Here is a 17,633-nt window from a genome sequence, read left to right on the forward strand (position 1 = left end):
GCCCTGAGCGCGGAGCAGCGCCCGGCTCCCCGTTCCCGTGCGCGCACAGCCCCGGGGCTGCTGCCCGCGCACCCCTGCGGAACGAGCGGGGCTGGGGCGCGGGAGGAGCCGCTCGGCGGGGCCGGGCACGGTGCCGCTCGGGCTGTTTCTCATTCACCTGCCAGATGGGATGCTCCCCCTCTCCCTTGCTTTGCAACTCCAAGAAGCTCTGCGATGGCAAAACCTCTTTTATTAAAACTCGGCTGCGGCTTTTCCCCTTTGCTTCCGGGTCACAGGATATACTGGGATTGAGAGGGTTCCTAAAATCCGACTCTCGAGGACACGGCCCGTGGGAGAATTGAACTCACAACCTTGGCACTACCTGGACTGTGCTCCGACTGGCTGAGCCCTCTGCATCACAGGTATGAAACTCCCAAGGATGGGAATCATTGGCTGCACAAGAGCAAGCTGCACAGAGGTCTCAGTGCTTCCCACTCAGTGCCAGCAATGCTCCTTGTTGTTTCTGTGTGTCCCAGCTGCGGGGAACGGGGGGCAGGAGGAGGCCAGGAGTCCCCGAAAGGCATCCAGCACCTCTTGTCCTTGGGCCCTCGGGGCAGGGGCTGTGCCTGCAGCGTCCTGCCCGTGCCGAGCGCACGGCCCGGGATGGGCGCTGGGTGCCCGGCCGGCGCTGGCACGGACACGGCTCAAGGGCTGCCCATGGCTCCCGGGCCAGGGGCTGCTCTGAGCAGGCTCCTGGAGATGCTTCAGCCTGGATACAGGCCACTGACAGCCCAAAAGCAGCCCAAGGAGCAGCTGGCGTGTCCTGGTGATGGTGGCACGGGCTGCGTGCAGAGGGGCTCAGACAGCAATTCCTGGTTACAGCCTCCCAGAGCTCCCAGGCAGCTGCCAGGTATGTCCTGTCCACCCCAATTGCCTTCCCTTCCCTTCCCTTCCCTTCCCTTCCCTTCCCTTCCCTTCCCTTCCCTTCCCTTCCCTTCCCTTCCCTTCCCTTCCCTTCCCTTCCCGCCTGAGGCCTCGTTCAGCAGCAGCAGCAGCACTAAAGCCAAGGCAGTCTTCCCTCACAGCTATTAAATGCCAACCGACAGCCTGCAGAGATGCCTTCAAATCAAAGGTTCAGGTGGGATGAAGTTTTGTTTGGACGAAGGTGGGAGTTTCCAGGGAGCCAGCTGGAAGTGCAGAAGGGATGGAAAGCTTTCCCAGGTGGGTCCCACTGGAGGTGTGCTGGAGGCAGGGATGTGCACCCTTTGCTGAGGGAAAAGAACTTGCTGAGGCTCTGAAAGGAGCTGAGCTGCTGCAGGGAGAGATGTCCTCCCGTGGGCACGGGGAGCTGCCTTGGCACGGGACGGGAGCGCCCCCGGCCCTGCCTTCTCCTGCTTGAAAATATCACCTGGAGCCCCGGCTCAGGGGGGCTAAATCAGCTGGACTCCAGGCAGCTCTGTCAAGTGCCCCCAGGGACATGGGCGGGGCTGGGGGATGAGGGCTTTAAATAGCCAATTCTTTGGAACAGATGCCTGTCCCTGTCCCGATGCTGCTGAGCTTCCTTGCACGCTCTGCCCGTTCCTGGCAGAGCTGGCGTTCAAGGGGCAGCTCTGCACGGGAATATCCACCCTCCGTGAGGCACCGTGAGGGTATGGCAGCAGGAACTGAGCAGGGAATTGGGGGCTGTGGGATAATTCACGGGAACTAGCAAAGCTGACAGTGAGCCCCGAGTCTGGGCCCTGCACAGAGAACAATCTTTGTGCTGCCCTGTCAGCTCAACCCCCGGGCTGGGAAGTTTTGGGAGTCAAATGTATGGAATTGTACAAATCACAGCAACTGGGCTGTGATCACCCAGAGGGACAATCCAAGTCCCAGATGATTCCTCCACAATCCAATCTGGGGATTTTAAAGCCCTCATGGTGGCCCTGTGCCTGCCAGGAGCTCTGACTGTGCTTTTCCTTTCCTACCAGCTCCTGAGCAGTGTCAGGGCCACCATGAGGGCTTTGAAATCCAGACAGACCCCAAATCCCACACAGTGACTAATACGAATGAAGAACTGCACTGTTCTCATCAGAAGCTCAAAACTCTTGTTTCTGAATTTTATGACAGCAATGTAATGGAATCCCACGAGCCTCATTAATGCTTTTCGTTTCATTCTTACGTATTTTTAATCCCTCATTTGGCAGCTGGTAAAACTTATCCTGGAATTCAGAAGCAGGGCTGGCTCTGACCTTCACCTCTGGTCCCACTTTGTGCAAACACCACTTGTGCCAGGGTGAACAGATGGCGTGGCCCGTGCCCACTGCCTGGGATTCACCCAACCAAAACCAAGAGCAAATGCTGGTAGGGCTTTAGGAACTGGAAATAACTTGGAAACAAAATAATTCACCTTTTTCTTCTGGTTCTTTTTTTTTTCTTCCAGGTGCTGGACTTGCCTCTGTGGATGTGTGCTGAGCTCTCACTACAGGGGACTGTGAGGCCTGACTGGCTGTGAGTTTGTGTTCTTCTCACTGGGAATCAGAAATGATCATTAATTAGACCACCGAAATCTTTTCTGAAACCTTTCCCCTTTCCTGATAAGTCTTGTCTTTCTGCCTTTAACTCTACAGCTGTTCCCTGACGTGATTTCCCCTGCCTCACTTCTGTGCAGCTCCTAGCTGGGGAAAACTGGGATAACTTAGAGGGGACAGAGGTGAAACTTTTAGCTGGATTTTTTCTAAAATTTTCTAATGATACTGAAATTATTTCCAATTGCCCCAGTGAGAAGAACACCAACTTGCAGGCATCAAAAGCTCCAAACTCGTTTAATTGAGGCAGGTCCAAGGAAAAGCCCAGCCATGCCAGGCTGAGGCTGGAGCCTGCTCATAATTCATTGTTGGTGTCTGCTGCAGTCTAGGAATAGCTGTCTCATTTGTCACTTGCTTGATCTGCTTTTATATCCCTGATTCAAATGGAGTTAGGCAAACTTCATGTTTGCTATTAGGCTATGAAGAAGCCTATTGTAACCAGCATATGCTTTTCTTAGATGGAAATGTGCATGCAAAATACAAAGAGCTTTGATACTGAGATTTTTTTTTTCCCCTCCTGAGGTTCAAGTATTTTATCATTTTAATAGCATTCCATTTTCCTGTTGCACCCATTTTTAGAGTGCATCTTTTGTATTAGCTCTGAGTACCATAATTCCTTCCAAATTCCTGTGGCACTATTACCATAACTACACAATTAGCTACAGCTGGATGTAGCAGAGGTGAACACTAAATAGTTTTGTTGGCAGGAGGCCCAGTGTCTTTTAACCCAGACACCTTCTTTACCGACGCCTGGTTTGTTACTCTGCTTTAGGGAGTATGGGGAACTTCAGATACAAAGAAGAGAATTTAAAAGTTATAATTGTACAAGTTTGTTATGCAAAAAGGTGCTGAAGGTGCTGTGGATTTGTTTTGGATTGTTATTTGTGGGTTTTTTGTTTGTTTTCTTTTGGGTTTCTTTGTGGTTGTTTTTGGTGGTGTTTCTTTTTTTTTTTTTTCCTAGAGTTTTTTTTTTTCCTTCCCTTCCCTTCCCTTCCCCTAGCTTGAAGAAACTGGAAGAAGGAATTTGGATGTATAAAAACAAGCTGAGAAGAGCATCAGTGTGTTCACTGGCAGCACGGGCTGGGATGAGGGCTGAGCAGGACCCAAGCTGCAGCACTTCATCCATTCAGCTTTCACCTCCTGTTTTATCACGGCCTTTATGAGACAGATGTGATCGATGAGTCCCAGGCCGAGCCGTGCCCGTGCCCTGTTCTGTCGGAGCTGGTGCTTTCCTGACAGGTTCAGCAGCCACACTCTGTAATAAATAGTCCTGGGTCTGCTGCTGTTCCTCTTCCAGCTTTATATTCAATTTTCCACCCCTTCTCTCCTCTCTGTCCGCTGTGTCTTTTGTGTTCCTTTCTTGGCCTGTGTGCTCCCCATCCCATTCCCTTTCACTGCTTCACTCTCTCTTGTTCTTCTTTTTCTTTTTTGAAATGAATACTCAATATTTATGTAATCTGTCTTACTCAATCCCTCTCCCTGTTCTGTCCTACTTTTTGCCTCTCTCTCTGTCTCACTTGCTGCCTGCATCTTTATTTCTCCTTTCTTCCTCTCCTTGTCCCTCAGTCCTGCACCGTGACTGTGTTTCTTTGTCCCTGTCACTGTCCCTTTGCCTGTACCTGTGTGCACCTGCTGCCCAGTGCTCCTCCCTGACCGTCCCCTCTCTTGGTGAGCCTCTGTCCTGCTGGCCGTGCCTCTCTGTCTCCGTCCCTGTGCTGCTCCTTGGCCGCGTTTGCCCGCCCCGGCACGTGCCGCGGTCGATTCCTCTGCGGGTTCTTGTTTCCCTCTTTGTATCCCTCAGTCCTTGCTGCGTGTTTGGCACCGTGTTTCGTTCTGCGTCCTTCTGCGTGCCTCGCTCGTGTTCCTGTTTTATTCTGTGTGGCTCTGTGGAGCTCCCCGTGCCGGTGGTTCCCACGGGTGTGTCCCATTTGCTGTCCCTGTTCTTTTTTAATCCCTCTCTGTGTGCGGCCCATTCACCATCCCAGGTGTTTTTGGATTTTTTGTTTTTTTCCATTTCATCCTGCGCCTTGATCTTAGTTTTCTTGCTGTGTCCTCTCGGCTGGTGCTTCCTCTTCTGCCCCTTGTTGCCTGTGTCTGCGGGGCTGAGAAGGAACTTCAGCCCTTCTGGGGGCTGTCCCCCACTTCCTTGCGTGAGCAGAGTCCCTTTTTGGGGGGATGGACCGTGGGAAGGGTTCGAATAAAGTGCCGTGCTCCTGCCCGAGGCAGTTGTAGTTGTTCTGTGCCTTCTTTGGGGGTGAGGAAAAAAGGCTGAGGGGGGCAGGGGGTGGAGACTCGGGGGCTCCCGTGTCCTTTGGGGCACCCCAAGGTCCCGAGGAGAGGGAGCCACGCTGCGGTGAAGGAGCAGCTGAGTGGGGAGTGGGGGGGCGGTGCCCGGTGCCGTCCCCCAGAGGGACCCAAGAGTGCCAGAACATTCACAGGGAGGGCTGGGTGTAGAAGGCAGGAAAATATAAATATAAAAAATACCTAACTACAGCTTAAATAAATGTTTTATTTGGTTAGAGAAGAGTTTTTTAATAGATAATCTAAATATAAAATAAAAATATATTTATATAAATATAAAATATATACAAATAGAAGTAACAACTTTATATTAAATATATGAATAATGCAAATATATAGTGTATGAATATAAATTATATATATATGAGATTAGAAATACGCAAATAATATAGTTTAAAATAAATGGGTTTTTTTGGTTTTATTTGGTAAAGGCAGGTTTTTTTATAATTAATATAAGCAAAATAAATACACAAATGTACAATAAGTTTATAAAGACATAAAAGTAGAAGTATTTGTGCATACATGAATGTATGGAAGTAAATACATAAATATATAGATCAATATAAATGTAGGATATAAATAATATATACTTCTGGTATAATATATTTATAATATAGATACATTGATTGCAGACATACAAATGAAAGATATAAATAGAAACATTTAAATATAGTTTAAAATAAAGGGGTTTTTTGTTTGTATTTGGGTAAAGGTGGGGCTTTTAAATAAAATTTGAAACATACACATATATAATATATAAAGATATATGCATAAAATAGAAATGAATTTTAACAATATAAATATTATGTGTACAATAAATAATAAAAATAATATTGTATATATGTTATAATGCAACCTTAATTGAAAATATAAAATGTGTATAGATTGGGAATGTGAATATAAATTAAATATTAATAGATTTTTATTCAAAGGGGTTTTTTTATTGTTTGCTTTTAGTTTTGGTCGGGGTGTTTTGGGGGCATTCTTTTAGGAGGATTTTTTGAAGGGATGGGACTCGTTGCTTTTTGCCTTCGCTTCTCTCTCTGTCCCCAAAGCGCCGCAGCCCCGGGCTGAGCTCGGCGCAGTGCTGCCGCCTTGTGGACACAGCGCGGTACTGCAGCCAGCCCCCGAGCCGGCAATGGCAGTGCTGCCGCCTTGTGGACACAGCGCGGTACTGCAGCCAGCCCCCGAGCCGGCAATGGCAGTGCTGCCGCCTTGTGGGCACAGCGCGGTACTGCTGCCGCCTTGTGGGCACAGCGCGGTACTGCAGCCAGCCCCCGAGCCGGCAATGGCAGTGCTGCCGCCTTGTGGACACAGCGCGGTACTGCAGCCAGCCCCCGAGCCGGCAATGGCAGTGCTGCCGCCTTGTGGGCACAGCGCGGTACTGCAGCCAGCCCCCGAGCCGGCAATGGCAGTGCTGCCGCCTTGTGGACACAGCGCGGTACTGCAGCCAGCCCCCGAGCCGGCAATGGCAGTGCTGCCGCCTTGTGGACACAGCGCGGTACTGCAGCCAGCCCCGAGCCGGCAATGGCAGTGCTGCCGCCTTGTGGGCACAGCGCGGTACTGCAGCCAGCCCCCGAGCCGGCAATGGCAGTGCTGCCGCCTTGTGGGCACAGCGCGGTACTGCAGCCAGCCCCCGAGCCGGCAATGGCAGTGCTGCCGCCTTGTGGACACAGCGCGGTACTGCAGCCAGCCCCCGAGCCGGCAATGGCAGTGCTGCCGCCTTGTGGGCACAGCGCGGTACTGCAGGCGCCCCCGAGCCGGCAATGGCAGTGCTGCCGCCTTGTGGGCACAGCGCGGTACTGCAGCCAGCCCCCGAGCCGGCAATGGCAGTGCTGCCGCCTTGTGGACACAGCGCGGTACTGCAGCCAGCCCCCGAGCCGGCAATGGCAGTGCTGCCGCCTTGTGGACACAGCGCGGTACTGCAGCCAGCCCCCGAGCCGGCAATGGCAGTGCTGCCGCCTTGTGGACACAGCGCGGTACTGCAGCCGCCCCCGAGCCGGCAATGGCAGTGCTGCCGCCTTGTGGGCACAGCGCGGTACTGCTGCCAGCCCCCGAGCCGGCCCCTGGCAGTGCTTCCGCCTTGTGGGCACAGCGCGGTACTGCTGACAGCCCCGAGCCGGCCCCTGGCAGTGCTGCCGCCTTGTGGGCACAGCGCGGTACTGCAGCCAGCCCCCGAGCCGGCAATGGCAGTGCTGCCGGCTTGTGGGCACAGCGCGGTACTGCAGCCGCCGCCGCTCCGGCGCCCTGGCAGCGCTGCCGTCCTGTGGGCACAGCGCGGTGCTGCGCGCGTGCCCTTCCGATGATGGGAGCGAGCGCGTGCCGGGACGCTGCCCTGTAGGACTGCCGCCACGCTGCGGAAGTGGCCTCTGCCAGTACTAGAGATGGCGGCCGAGAAGGGCGGAAGTGACGTCTTGCCACTCTCAAGATGGCGGTTTGGCCGGCACTCGTTTGACCTTCTATATATGGCGGCAGTTCCGGGTACCACAACAAAGATGGCAGCCGGGCCGGAAGTGGCCTCTGCCAGTACTAGAGATGGCGGCCGAGTAGGGCGGAAGTGACGCCTTGCCACTCTCAAGATGGCGGTTTGGCCGGACACTCGTTTGACCTTCTATATATGGCGGCAGTTCCGGGTACCACAACAAAGATGGCAGCCGGGCCGGAAGTGGCCTCTGCCAGTACTAGAGATGGCGGCCGAGTAGGGGGAAGTGACGTCTTGCCACTCTCAAGATGGCGGTTTGGCCGGCACTCGTTTGACCTTCTATATATGGCGGCAGAAAGGGCGGGAATATCAAGGACCCCAGGCTGTTTAGTGGGCTGCCTGCCCGCGACGCCGACTACGATCCCCGCGGCGCGATTTTCTGAGGCGTTTCCGAGAGTGCGGACACGGGCTGTGGGCTCAGCGGCGCCGCGGGCGCGCGGGAAACGGGCAGGCGCCGACAGGCGGCTGCGGGCAGACGCCTTTCTCTGCCGGGGTCCTGTACTGCCGGGGGCGGCACCGAAGGCGGTCCCGGGGGCGGTACCAAGGGCGGAACCAGGGGCGGTACCAAGGGCGGCGCGGCGGCGGTACCCACGGCGGTACCGGGGGCGGTACCGGGCGGGCATCCAGGTGCGGGGCCGTGAGGTGATCCAGGGGCGGGGCCGGGCCCGGCACAGGTGCGCGGGGTCTCGGTGCGGCTGCGCGGGGCGTGGCCGAGGTGATTGAACTCCAGGTAATTGGCTCGGCCCCCATTTGCTCAGGCTGAGCTCCTTTCGGTCGGTGGCTGCGTTGGAGCTCGGCGCACAGGGACAGGTTGGATTTCTGCTTTCCTTCCTCTCAAACCCTCTCCCCCTCCTCCTCGTGTTCCCCTTCTTTTTCTGCCTTTCCCGCCTTTCTCTCTCCTCCTCAAACCGACTCTTTCCCTCCCCTTTCGGCCTCTCCTCCTGTTTCTCTCTCTACATTTCCTCCCTCCTCCCCGTGTTTCTTTTCTTTTTCTTTTCTTTTTTCTTTTTCTTTTTCTTTTTCTTTTTCTTTTTCTTTTTCTTTTTCTTTTTCTTTTTCTTTTTCTTTTTCTTTTTCTTTTTCTTTTTTCTTTTTCTTTTTCTTTTTCTTTTCTCTCCCCAACCTGTCCCCCCCATTCTCCCTCTCCTGTCCCTACCCCGCTCCCCTCTCCTGTTCCCCTCCTGGGTCCCCCATCCCTCTCCGCCCCCGGCCTTTCCCTCCCCGTCCCGCTTCCCTCCGCAGCCCGAGCCCTCCCTGCTCCTCTCATCCCTGTGTCCCTGCTCTCCGTCCCTTCTCCCCTGGCTGTTTCCCGCTGTTCCCCACCATCCGCCCCCCATACCTATACACACCCTACCCTACCCTGTTCTATTCCTTTCTCCTCCTGCTCCTGCTTCTACCCTTCCTTCCCCCCAACCCTGGGCCCCCCGTTCCCTCTCCCTGCTCCCATTCCCCTCATTCAATCCTCCCCTCCTTCCTCCACCCTCCCATTCCCTTCCCACCACACCTGTCCCTGTTCCCTCTCCCTGCTCCCGTTCCCCCCCCCAATTCCGCCTCCCCTCCTTCCTCCGCTCTCCCATTCCCCCCCCCCAGCGCCCCTTCCCCTGTCCCCGCTGCCCCGCACACCCCGGCGCCCCCCGCCCTCGGTCCTTGGTCACCCACCCCGACCGCCCCGTCTGCCCCCCATTCCCATCCTCCGTGCCCGCTTTTCCTCTTTCCCCCGCCCCGCGGGGGTCGGGGCGCCACATAATAAAGGCCGGAGAGCCGGAGCGGCTGGACCCGGCCGGGCGCGGGGGCCGCCGTGCCAGCCCTGGAGCCCCAAATCCCGGCGCTCCCGGTGCCCCCGTCCCGCGGAGGCCCCGCAGCCCTGAGCGCGGAGCAGCGCCCGGCTCCCCGTTCCCGTGCGCGCACAGCCCCGGGGCTGCTGCCCGCGCACCCCTGCGGAACGAGCGGGGCTGGGGCGCGGGAGGAGCCGCTCGGCGGGGCCGGGCACGGTGCCGCTCGGGCTGTTTCTCATTCACCTGCCAGATGGGATGCTCCCCCTCTCCCTTGCTTTGCAACTCCAAGAAGCTCTGCGATGGCAAAACCTCTTTTATTAAAACTCGGCTGCGGCTTTTCCCCTTTGCTTCCGGGTCACAGGATATACTGGGATTGAGAGGGTTCCTAAAATCCGACTCTCGAGGACACGGCCCGTGGGAGAATTGAACTCACAACCTTGGCACTACCTGGACTGTGCTCCGACTGGCTGAGCCCTCTGCATCACAGGTATGAAACTCCCAAGGATGGGAATCATTGGCTGCACAAGAGCAAGCTGCACAGAGGTCTCAGTGCTTCCCACTCAGTGCCAGCAATGCTCCTTGTTGTTTCTGTGTGTCCCAGCTGCGGGGAACGGGGGGCAGGAGGAGGCCAGGAGTCCCCGAAAGGCATCCAGCACCTCTTGTCCTTGGGCCCTCGGGGCAGGGGCTGTGCCTGCAGCGTCCTGCCCGTGCCGAGCGCACGGCCCGGGATGGGCGCTGGGTGCCCGGCCGGCGCTGGCACGGACACGGCTCAAGGGCTGCCCATGGCTCCCGGGCCAGGGGCTGCTCTGAGCAGGCTCCTGGAGATGCTTCAGCCTGGATACAGGCCACTGACAGCCCAAAAGCAGCCCAAGGAGCAGCTGGCGTGTCCTGGTGATGGTGGCACGGGCTGCGTGCAGAGGGGCTCAGACAGCAATTCCTGGTTACAGCCTCCCAGAGCTCCCAGGCAGCTGCCAGGTATGTCCTGTCCACCCCAATTGCCTTCCCTTCCCTTCCCTTCCCTTCCCTTCCCTTCCCTTCCCTTCCCTTCCCTTCCCTTCCCTTCCCTTCCCTTCCCTTCCCTTCCCTTCCCGCCTGAGGCCTCGTTCAGCAGCAGCAGCAGCAGCACTAAAGCCAAGGCAGTCTTCCCTCACAGCTATTAAATGCCAACCGACAGCCTGCAGAGATGCCTTCAAATCAAAGGTTCAGGTGGGATGAAGTTTTGTTTGGACGAAGGTGGGAGTTTCCAGGGAGCCAGCTGGAAGTGCAGAAGGGATGGAAAGCTTTCCCAGGTGGGTCCCACTGGAGGTGTGCTGAAGGCAGGGATGTGCACCCTTTGCTGAGGGAAAAGAACTTGCTGAGGCTCTGAAAGGAGCTGAGCTGCTGCAGGGAGAGATGTCCTCCCGTGGGCACGGGGAGCTGCCTTGGCACGGGACGGGAGCGCCCCCGGCCCTGCCTTCTCCTGCTTGAAAATATCACCTGGAGCCCCGGCTCAGGGGGGCTAAATCAGCTGGACTCCAGGCAGCTCTGTCAAGTGCCCCCAGGGACATGGGCGGGGCTGGGGGATGAGGGCTTTAAATAGCCAATTCTTTGGAACAGATGCCTGTCCCGATGCTGCTGAGCTTCCTTGCACGCTCTGCCCGTTCCTGGCAGAGCTGGCGTTCAAGGGGCAGCTCTGCACGGGAATATCCACCCTCCGTGAGGCACCGTGAGGGTATGGCAGCAGGAACTGAGCAGGGAATTGGGGGCTGTGGGATAATTCACGGGAACTAGCAAAGCTGACAGTGAGCCCCGAGTCTGGGCCCTGCACAGAGAACAATCTTTGTGCTGCCCTGTCAGCTCAACCCCCGGGCTGGGAAGTTTTGGGAGTCAAATGTATGGAATTGTACAAATCACAGCAACTGGGCTGTGATCACCCAGAGGGACAATCCAAGTCCCAGATGATTCCTCCACAATCCAATCTGGGGATTTTAAAGCCCTCATGGTGGCCCTGTGCCTGCCAGGAGCTCTGACTGTGCTTTTCCTTTCCTACCAGCTCCTGAGCAGTGTCAGGGCCACCATGAGGGCTTTGAAATCCAGACAGACCCCAAATCCCACACAGTGACTAATACGAATGAAGAACTGCACTGTTCTCATCAGAAGCTCAAAACTCTTGTTTCTGAATTTTATGACAGCAATGTAATGGAATCCCACGAGCCTCATTAATGCTTTTCGTTTCATTCTTACGTATTTTTAATCCCTCATTTGGCAGCTGGTAAAACTTATCCTGGAATTCAGAAGCAGGGCTGGCTCTGACCTTCACCTCTGGTCCCACTTTGTGCAAACACCACTTGTGCCAGGGTGAACAGATGGCGTGGCCCGTGCCCACTGCCTGGGATTCACCCAACCAAAACCAAGAGCAAATGCTGGTAGGGCTTTAGGAACTGGAAATAACTTGGAAACAAAATAATTCACCTTTTTCTTCTGGTTCTTTTTTTTTTCTTCCAGGTGCTGGACTTGCCTCTGTGGATGTGTGCTGAGCTCTCACTACAGGGGACTGTGAGGCCTGACTGGCTGTGAGTTTGTGTTCTTCTCACTGGGAATCAGAAATGATCATTAATTAGACCACCGAAATCTTTTCTGAAACCTTTCCCCTTTCCTGATAAGTCTTGTCTTTCTGCCTTTAACTCTACAGCTGTTCCCTGACGTGATTTCCCCTGCCTCACTTCTGTGCAGCTCCTAGCTGGGGAAAACTGGGATAACTTAGAGGGGACAGAGGTGAAACTTTTAGCTGGATTTTTCTAAAATTTTCTAATGATACTGAAATTATTTCCAATTGCCCCAGTGAGAAGAACACCAACTTGCAGGCATCAAAAGCTCCAAACTCGTTTAATTGAGGCAGGTCCAAGGAAAAACGCAGCCATGCCAGGCTGAGGCTGGAGCCTGCTCATAATTCATTGTTGGTGTCTGCTGCAGTCTAGGAATAGCTCTCTCATTTGTCACTTGCTTGATCTGCTTTTATATCCCTGATTCAAATGGAGTTAGGCAAACTTCATGTTTGCTATTAGGCTATGAAGAAGCCTATTGTAACCAGCAAATGCTTTTCTTAGATGGAAATGTGCATGCAAAATACAAAGAGCTTTGATACTGAGATTTTTTTTTTCCCCCTGAGGTTCAAGTATTTTATCATTTTAATAGTATTCATTTTCCTGTTGCACTCATTTTTAGAGTGCATCTTTTGTATTAGCTCTGAGTACCATAATTCCTTCCAAATTCCTGTGGCACTATTACCATAACTACACAATTAGCTACAGCTGGATGTAGCAGAGGTGAACACTAAATATTTTGTTGGCAGGAGGCTCAGTGTCTTTTAACCCAGACACCTTCTTTACTGATGCCTGGTTTGTTACTCTGCTTTAGGGAGTATGGGGAACTTCAGATACAAAGAAGAGAATTTAAAAGTTATAATTGTACAAGTTTGTTATGCAAAAAGGTGCTGAAGGTGCTGCGGATTTGTTTGGATTGTTATTTGTGGGTTTTTTGTTTGTTTCTTTTGGGTTTCTTTGTGGTTTTTTGGTGGTGTTTTTTTTTTTTTTTTTTGTTTTTTTTTTTCCCTTCCTTCCCCTAGCTTGAAGAAACTGAAGAAGGAATTTGGTATAAAAATGCTGAGAAGAGCATCAGTGTGTTCACTGGCAGCACGGGCTGGGATGAGGGCTGAGCAGGACCCAAGCTGCAGCACTTCATCCATTCAGCTTTCACCTCCTGTTTTATCACGGCCTTTATGAGACAGATGTGAATCGATGAGTCCCAGGCCGAGCCGTGCCCGTGCCCTGTTCTGTCGGAGCTGGTGCTTTCCTGACAGGTTCAGCAGCCACACTCTGTAATAAATAGTCCTGGGTCTGCTGCTGTTCCTCTTCCAGCTTTATATTCAATTTTCCACCCCTTCTCTCCTCTCTGTCCGCTGTGTCTTTTGTGTTCCTTTCTTGGCCTGTGTGCTCCCCATCCCATTCCCTTTCACTGCTTCATCTCTCTTGTTCTTCTTTTTCTTTTTTGAAATGAATACTCAATATTTATGTAAATCTTCTTACTCAATCCCTCTCCCTGTTCTGTCCTACTTTTTGCCTCTCTCTCTGTCTCACTTGCTGCCTGCATCTTTATTTCTCCTTTCTTCCTCTCCTTGTCCCTCTGTCCTGCACCGTGACTGTGTTTCTTTGTCCCTGTCACTGTCCCTTTGCCTGTACCTGTGTGCACCTGCTGCCCAGTGCTCCTCCCTGACCGTCCCCTCTCTTGGTGAGCCTCTGTCCTGCTGGCCGTGCCTCTCTGTCTCCGTCCCTGTGCTGCTCCTTGGCCGCGTTTGCCCGCCCCGGCACGTGCCGCGGTCGATTCCTCTGCGGGTTCTTGTTTCCCTCTTTGTATCCCTCAGTCCTTGCTGCGTGTTTGGCACCGTGTTTCATTCTGCGTCCTTCTGCGTGCCTCGCTCGTGTTCCTGTTTTATTCTGTGTGGCTCTGTGGAGCTCCCCGTGCCGGTGGTTCCCACGGGTGTGTCCCATTTGCTGTCCCTGTTCTTTTTTAATCCCTCTCTGTGTGCGGCCCATTCACCATCCCAGGTGTTTTTGGATTTTTTGTTTTTTTCCATTTCATCCTGCGCCTTGATCTTAGTTTTCTTGCTGTGTCCTCTCTGCTGGTGCTTCCTCTTCTGCCCCTTGTTGCCTGTGTCTGCGGGGCTGAGAAGGAACTTCAGCCCTTCTGGGGGCTGTCCCCCACTTCCTTGCGTGAGCAGAGTCCCTTTTTGGGGGGATGGACCGTGGGAAGGGTTCGAATAAAGTGCCGTGCCGGCAGCTCCTGCCCGAGGCATGTAGTTGTTCTGTGCCTTCTTTGGGGGTGAGGAAAAAGGCTGAGGGGGACAGGGGGTGGAGACTCGGGGCTCCCGTGTCCTTTGGGGCACCCCAAGGTCCCGAGGAGAGGGAGCCACGCTGCGGTGAAGGAGCAGGGAGTGGGAGTGGGGGGGCGGTGCCGGGTGCCGTCCCCCAGAGGACCCAAGAGTGCCAGAACATTCACAGGAGGGCTGGGTGTAGAAGGCAGGAAAATATAAATATAAAAAATACCTAACTACAGCTTAAATAAATGTTTTATTTGGTTAGAGAAGAGTTTTTTAATAGATAATCTAAATATAAAATAAAAATAATAGAAAAATAAAAATATATTTATATAAATATAAAATATATACAAATAGAAGTAACAACTTTATATTAAATATATGAATAATGCAAATATATAGTGTATGAATATAAATTATATATATATGAGATTAGAAATACGCAAATAATATAGTTTAAAGTAAATGGGTTTTTTTGGTTTTATTTGGTAAAGGCGGGTTTTTTTATAATTAATATAAGCAAAATAAATACACAAATGTACAATAAGTTTATAAAGACATAAAAGTAGAAGTATTTGTGCATACATGAATGTATGGAAGTAAATACATAAATATATAGATCAATATAAATGTAGGATATAAATAATATATACTTCTGGTATAATATATTTATAATATAGATACATTGATTGCAGACATACAAATGAAAGATATAAATAGAAACATTTAAATATAGTTTAAAATAAAGGGGTTTTTTGTTTGTATTTGGGTAAAGGTGGGGCTTTTAAATAAAATTTGAAACATACACATATATAATATATAAAGATATATGCATAAAATAGAAATGAATTTTAACAATATAAATATTATGTGTACAATAAATAATAAAAATAATATTGTATATATGTTATAATGCAACCTTAATTGAAAATATAAAATGTGTATAGATTGGGAATGTGAATATAAATTAAATATTAATAGATTTTTATTCAAAGGGGTTTTTTTATTGTTTGCTTTTAGTTTTGGTCGGGGTGTTTTGGGGGCATTCCTTTAGGAGGATTTTTTGAAGGGATGGGACTCGTTGCTTTTTGCCTTCGCTTCTCTCTCTGTCCCCAAAGCGCCGCAGCCCCGGGCTGAGCTCGGCGCAGTGCTGCCGCCTTGTGGACACAGCGCGGTACTGCAGCCAGCCCCCGAGCCGGCAATGGCAGTGCTGCCGCCTTGTGGACACAGCGCGGTACTGCAGCCAGCCCCCGAGCCGGCAATGGCAGTGCTGCCGCCTTGTGGACACAGCGCGGTACTGCAGCCAGCCCCCGAGCCGGCAATGGCAGTGCTGCCGCCTTGTGGACACAGCGCGGTACTGCAGCCAGCCCCCGAGCCGGCAATGGCAGTGCTGCCGCCTTGTGGGCACAGCGCGGTACTGCAGCCGCCCCCGAGCCGGCAATGGCAGTGCTGCCGCCTTGTAGGGCACAGCGCGGTACTGCTGCCAGCCCCCGAGCCGGCAATGGCAGTGCTGCCGCCTTGTGGGCACAGCGCGGTACTGCAGCCGCCGCCGCTCCGGCGCCCTGGCAGCGCTGCCGTCCTGTGGGCACAGCGCAGTGCTGCGCGCGTGCCCTTCCGATGATGGGAGCGAGCGCGTGCCGGGACGCTGCCCTGTAGGACTGCCGCCACGCTGCGGAAGTGGCCTCTGCCAGTACTAGAGATGGCGGCCGAGAAGGGCGGAAGTGACGTCTTGCCACTCTCAAGATGGCGATTTGGCCGGCAATCGTTTGACCTTCTATATATGGCGGCAGTTCCGGGTACCACAACAAAGATGGCAGCCGGGCCGGAAGTGGCCTCTGCCAGTACTAGAGATGGCGGCCGAGAAGGGCGGAAGTGACGTCTTGCCACTCTCAAGATGGCGGTTTGGCCGGCACTCGTCTGACCTTCTATATATGGCGGCAGTTCCGGGTACCACAACAAAGATGGCAGCCGGGCCGGAAGTGGCCTCTGCCAGTACTAGAGATGGCGGCCGAGAAGGGCGGAAGTGACGTCTTGCCACTCTCAAGATGGCGGTTTGGCCGGCACTCGTTTGACCTTCTATATATGGCGGCAGAAAGGGCGGGAAAATCAAGGACCCCAGGCTGTTTTGTGGGCTGCCTGCCCGCGACGCCGACACGGATCCCCGCGGCGCGATTTTCTGCGGCGTTTCCGAGAGTGCGGACACGGGCTGTGGGCTCAGCAGCGCCGCGGGCGCGCGGGAAACGGGCAGGCGCCGACAGGCGGCTGCGGGCAGACGCCTTTCCCTGCCGGGGTCCTGTACTGCCGGGGGCGGCACCGAAGGCGGTCCCGGGGGCGGTACCAAGGGCGGAACCAGGGGCGGTACCAAGGGCGGCAGCGGCGGCGGTACCCACGGCGGTACCGGGGGGCGGTACCGGGCGGGGGTCCAGGTGCGGGGCCGTGAGGTGGTCCAGGGGCGGGGCCGGGCCCGGCACAGGTGCGCGGGGTCTCGGTGCGGCTGCGCGGGGCGTGGCCGAGGTGATTGAACTCCAGGTAATTGGCTCGGCCCCCATTTGCTCAGGCTGAGCTCCTTTGGGTCGGTGGCTGCGTTGGAGCTCCGCGCACAGGGACAGGTTGGATTTCTGCTTTCCTTCCTCTCAAACCCTCTCCCCCTCCTCCTCGTGTTCCCCTTCTTTTTCTGCCTTTCCCGCCTTTCTCTCTCCTCCTCAAACCGACTCTTTCCCTCCCCTTTCGGCCTCTCCTCCTGTTTCTCTCTCTACCTTTCCTCCCTCCTCCCCGTGTTCCTTTTCTTTTCTTTCTCCCCCCAACCTGTCCCCCCCATTCTCCCTCTCCTGTCCCTACCCCGCTCCCCTCTCCTGTTCCCCTCCTGGGTCCCCCGTCCCTCTCCGCCCCCGGCCTTTCCCTCCCCAGTCCCGCTTCCCTCCGCAGCCCGAGCCCTCCCTGCTCCTCTCATCCCTGTGTCCCTGCTCTCCGTCCCTTCTCCCCTGGCTGTTTCCCGCTGTTCCCCACCATCCGCCCCCCATACCTATACACACCCTACCCTACCCTGTTCTATTCCTTTCTCCTCCTGCGCCTGCTTCTACCCTTCCTTCTCCCCAACCCTGGGCCCCCCGTTCCCTCTCCCTGCTCCCATTCCCCTCATTCAATCCTCCCCTCCTTCCTCCACCCTCCCATTCCCTTCCCACCACACCTGTCCCTGTTCCCTCTCCCTGCTCCCGTTCCCCCCCCCCCCCAATTCCGCCTCCCCTCCTTCCTCCGCTCTCCCATTCCCCCCCCCCAGCGCCCCTTCCCCTGTCCCCGCTGCCCCGCACACCCCGGCGCCCCCCGCCCTCGGTCCTTGGTCACCCACCCCGACCGCCCCGTCTGCCCCCCCATTCCCATCCTCCGTGCCCGCTTTTCCTCTTTCCCCCGCCCCGCGGGGGTCGGGACGCCGCATAATAAAGGCCGTAGAGCCGGAGCGGCTGGACCCGGCCGGGCGCGGGGGCCGCCGTGCCAGCCCTGGAGCCCCAAATCCCGGCGCTCCCGGTGCCCCCGTCCCGCGGAGGCCCCGCAGCCCTGAGCGCGGAGCAGCGCCCGGCTCCCCGTTCCCGTGCGCGCACAGCCCCGGGGCTGCTGCCCGCGCACCCCTGCGGAACGAGCGGGGCTGGGGCGCGGGAGGAGCCGCTCGGCGGGGCCGGGCA

General features: G+C 54.6%; 1 long non-coding RNA gene across 1 annotated transcript; it reads left to right on the forward strand.

The window, feature by feature from the left end:
- The first annotated feature begins 857 nt into the window (after positions 1-857).
- On the forward strand, positions 858-2,488 carry LOC130266253 (uncharacterized). The gene is made up of 3 exons (XR_008842800.1): positions 858-889; positions 1,065-1,200; positions 2,402-2,488. It is a non-coding gene; the product is annotated as an uncharacterized LOC130266253 (long non-coding RNA).
- Positions 2,489-17,633: the final 15,145 nt, after the last annotated feature.

The sequence above is a fragment of the Oenanthe melanoleuca genome, unplaced genomic scaffold (genome assembly GCF_029582105.1).
Source record: "Oenanthe melanoleuca isolate GR-GAL-2019-014 unplaced genomic scaffold, OMel1.0 S004, whole genome shotgun sequence".
Classification (NCBI taxonomy): Eukaryota; Metazoa; Chordata; class Aves; order Passeriformes; family Muscicapidae; genus Oenanthe; species Oenanthe melanoleuca.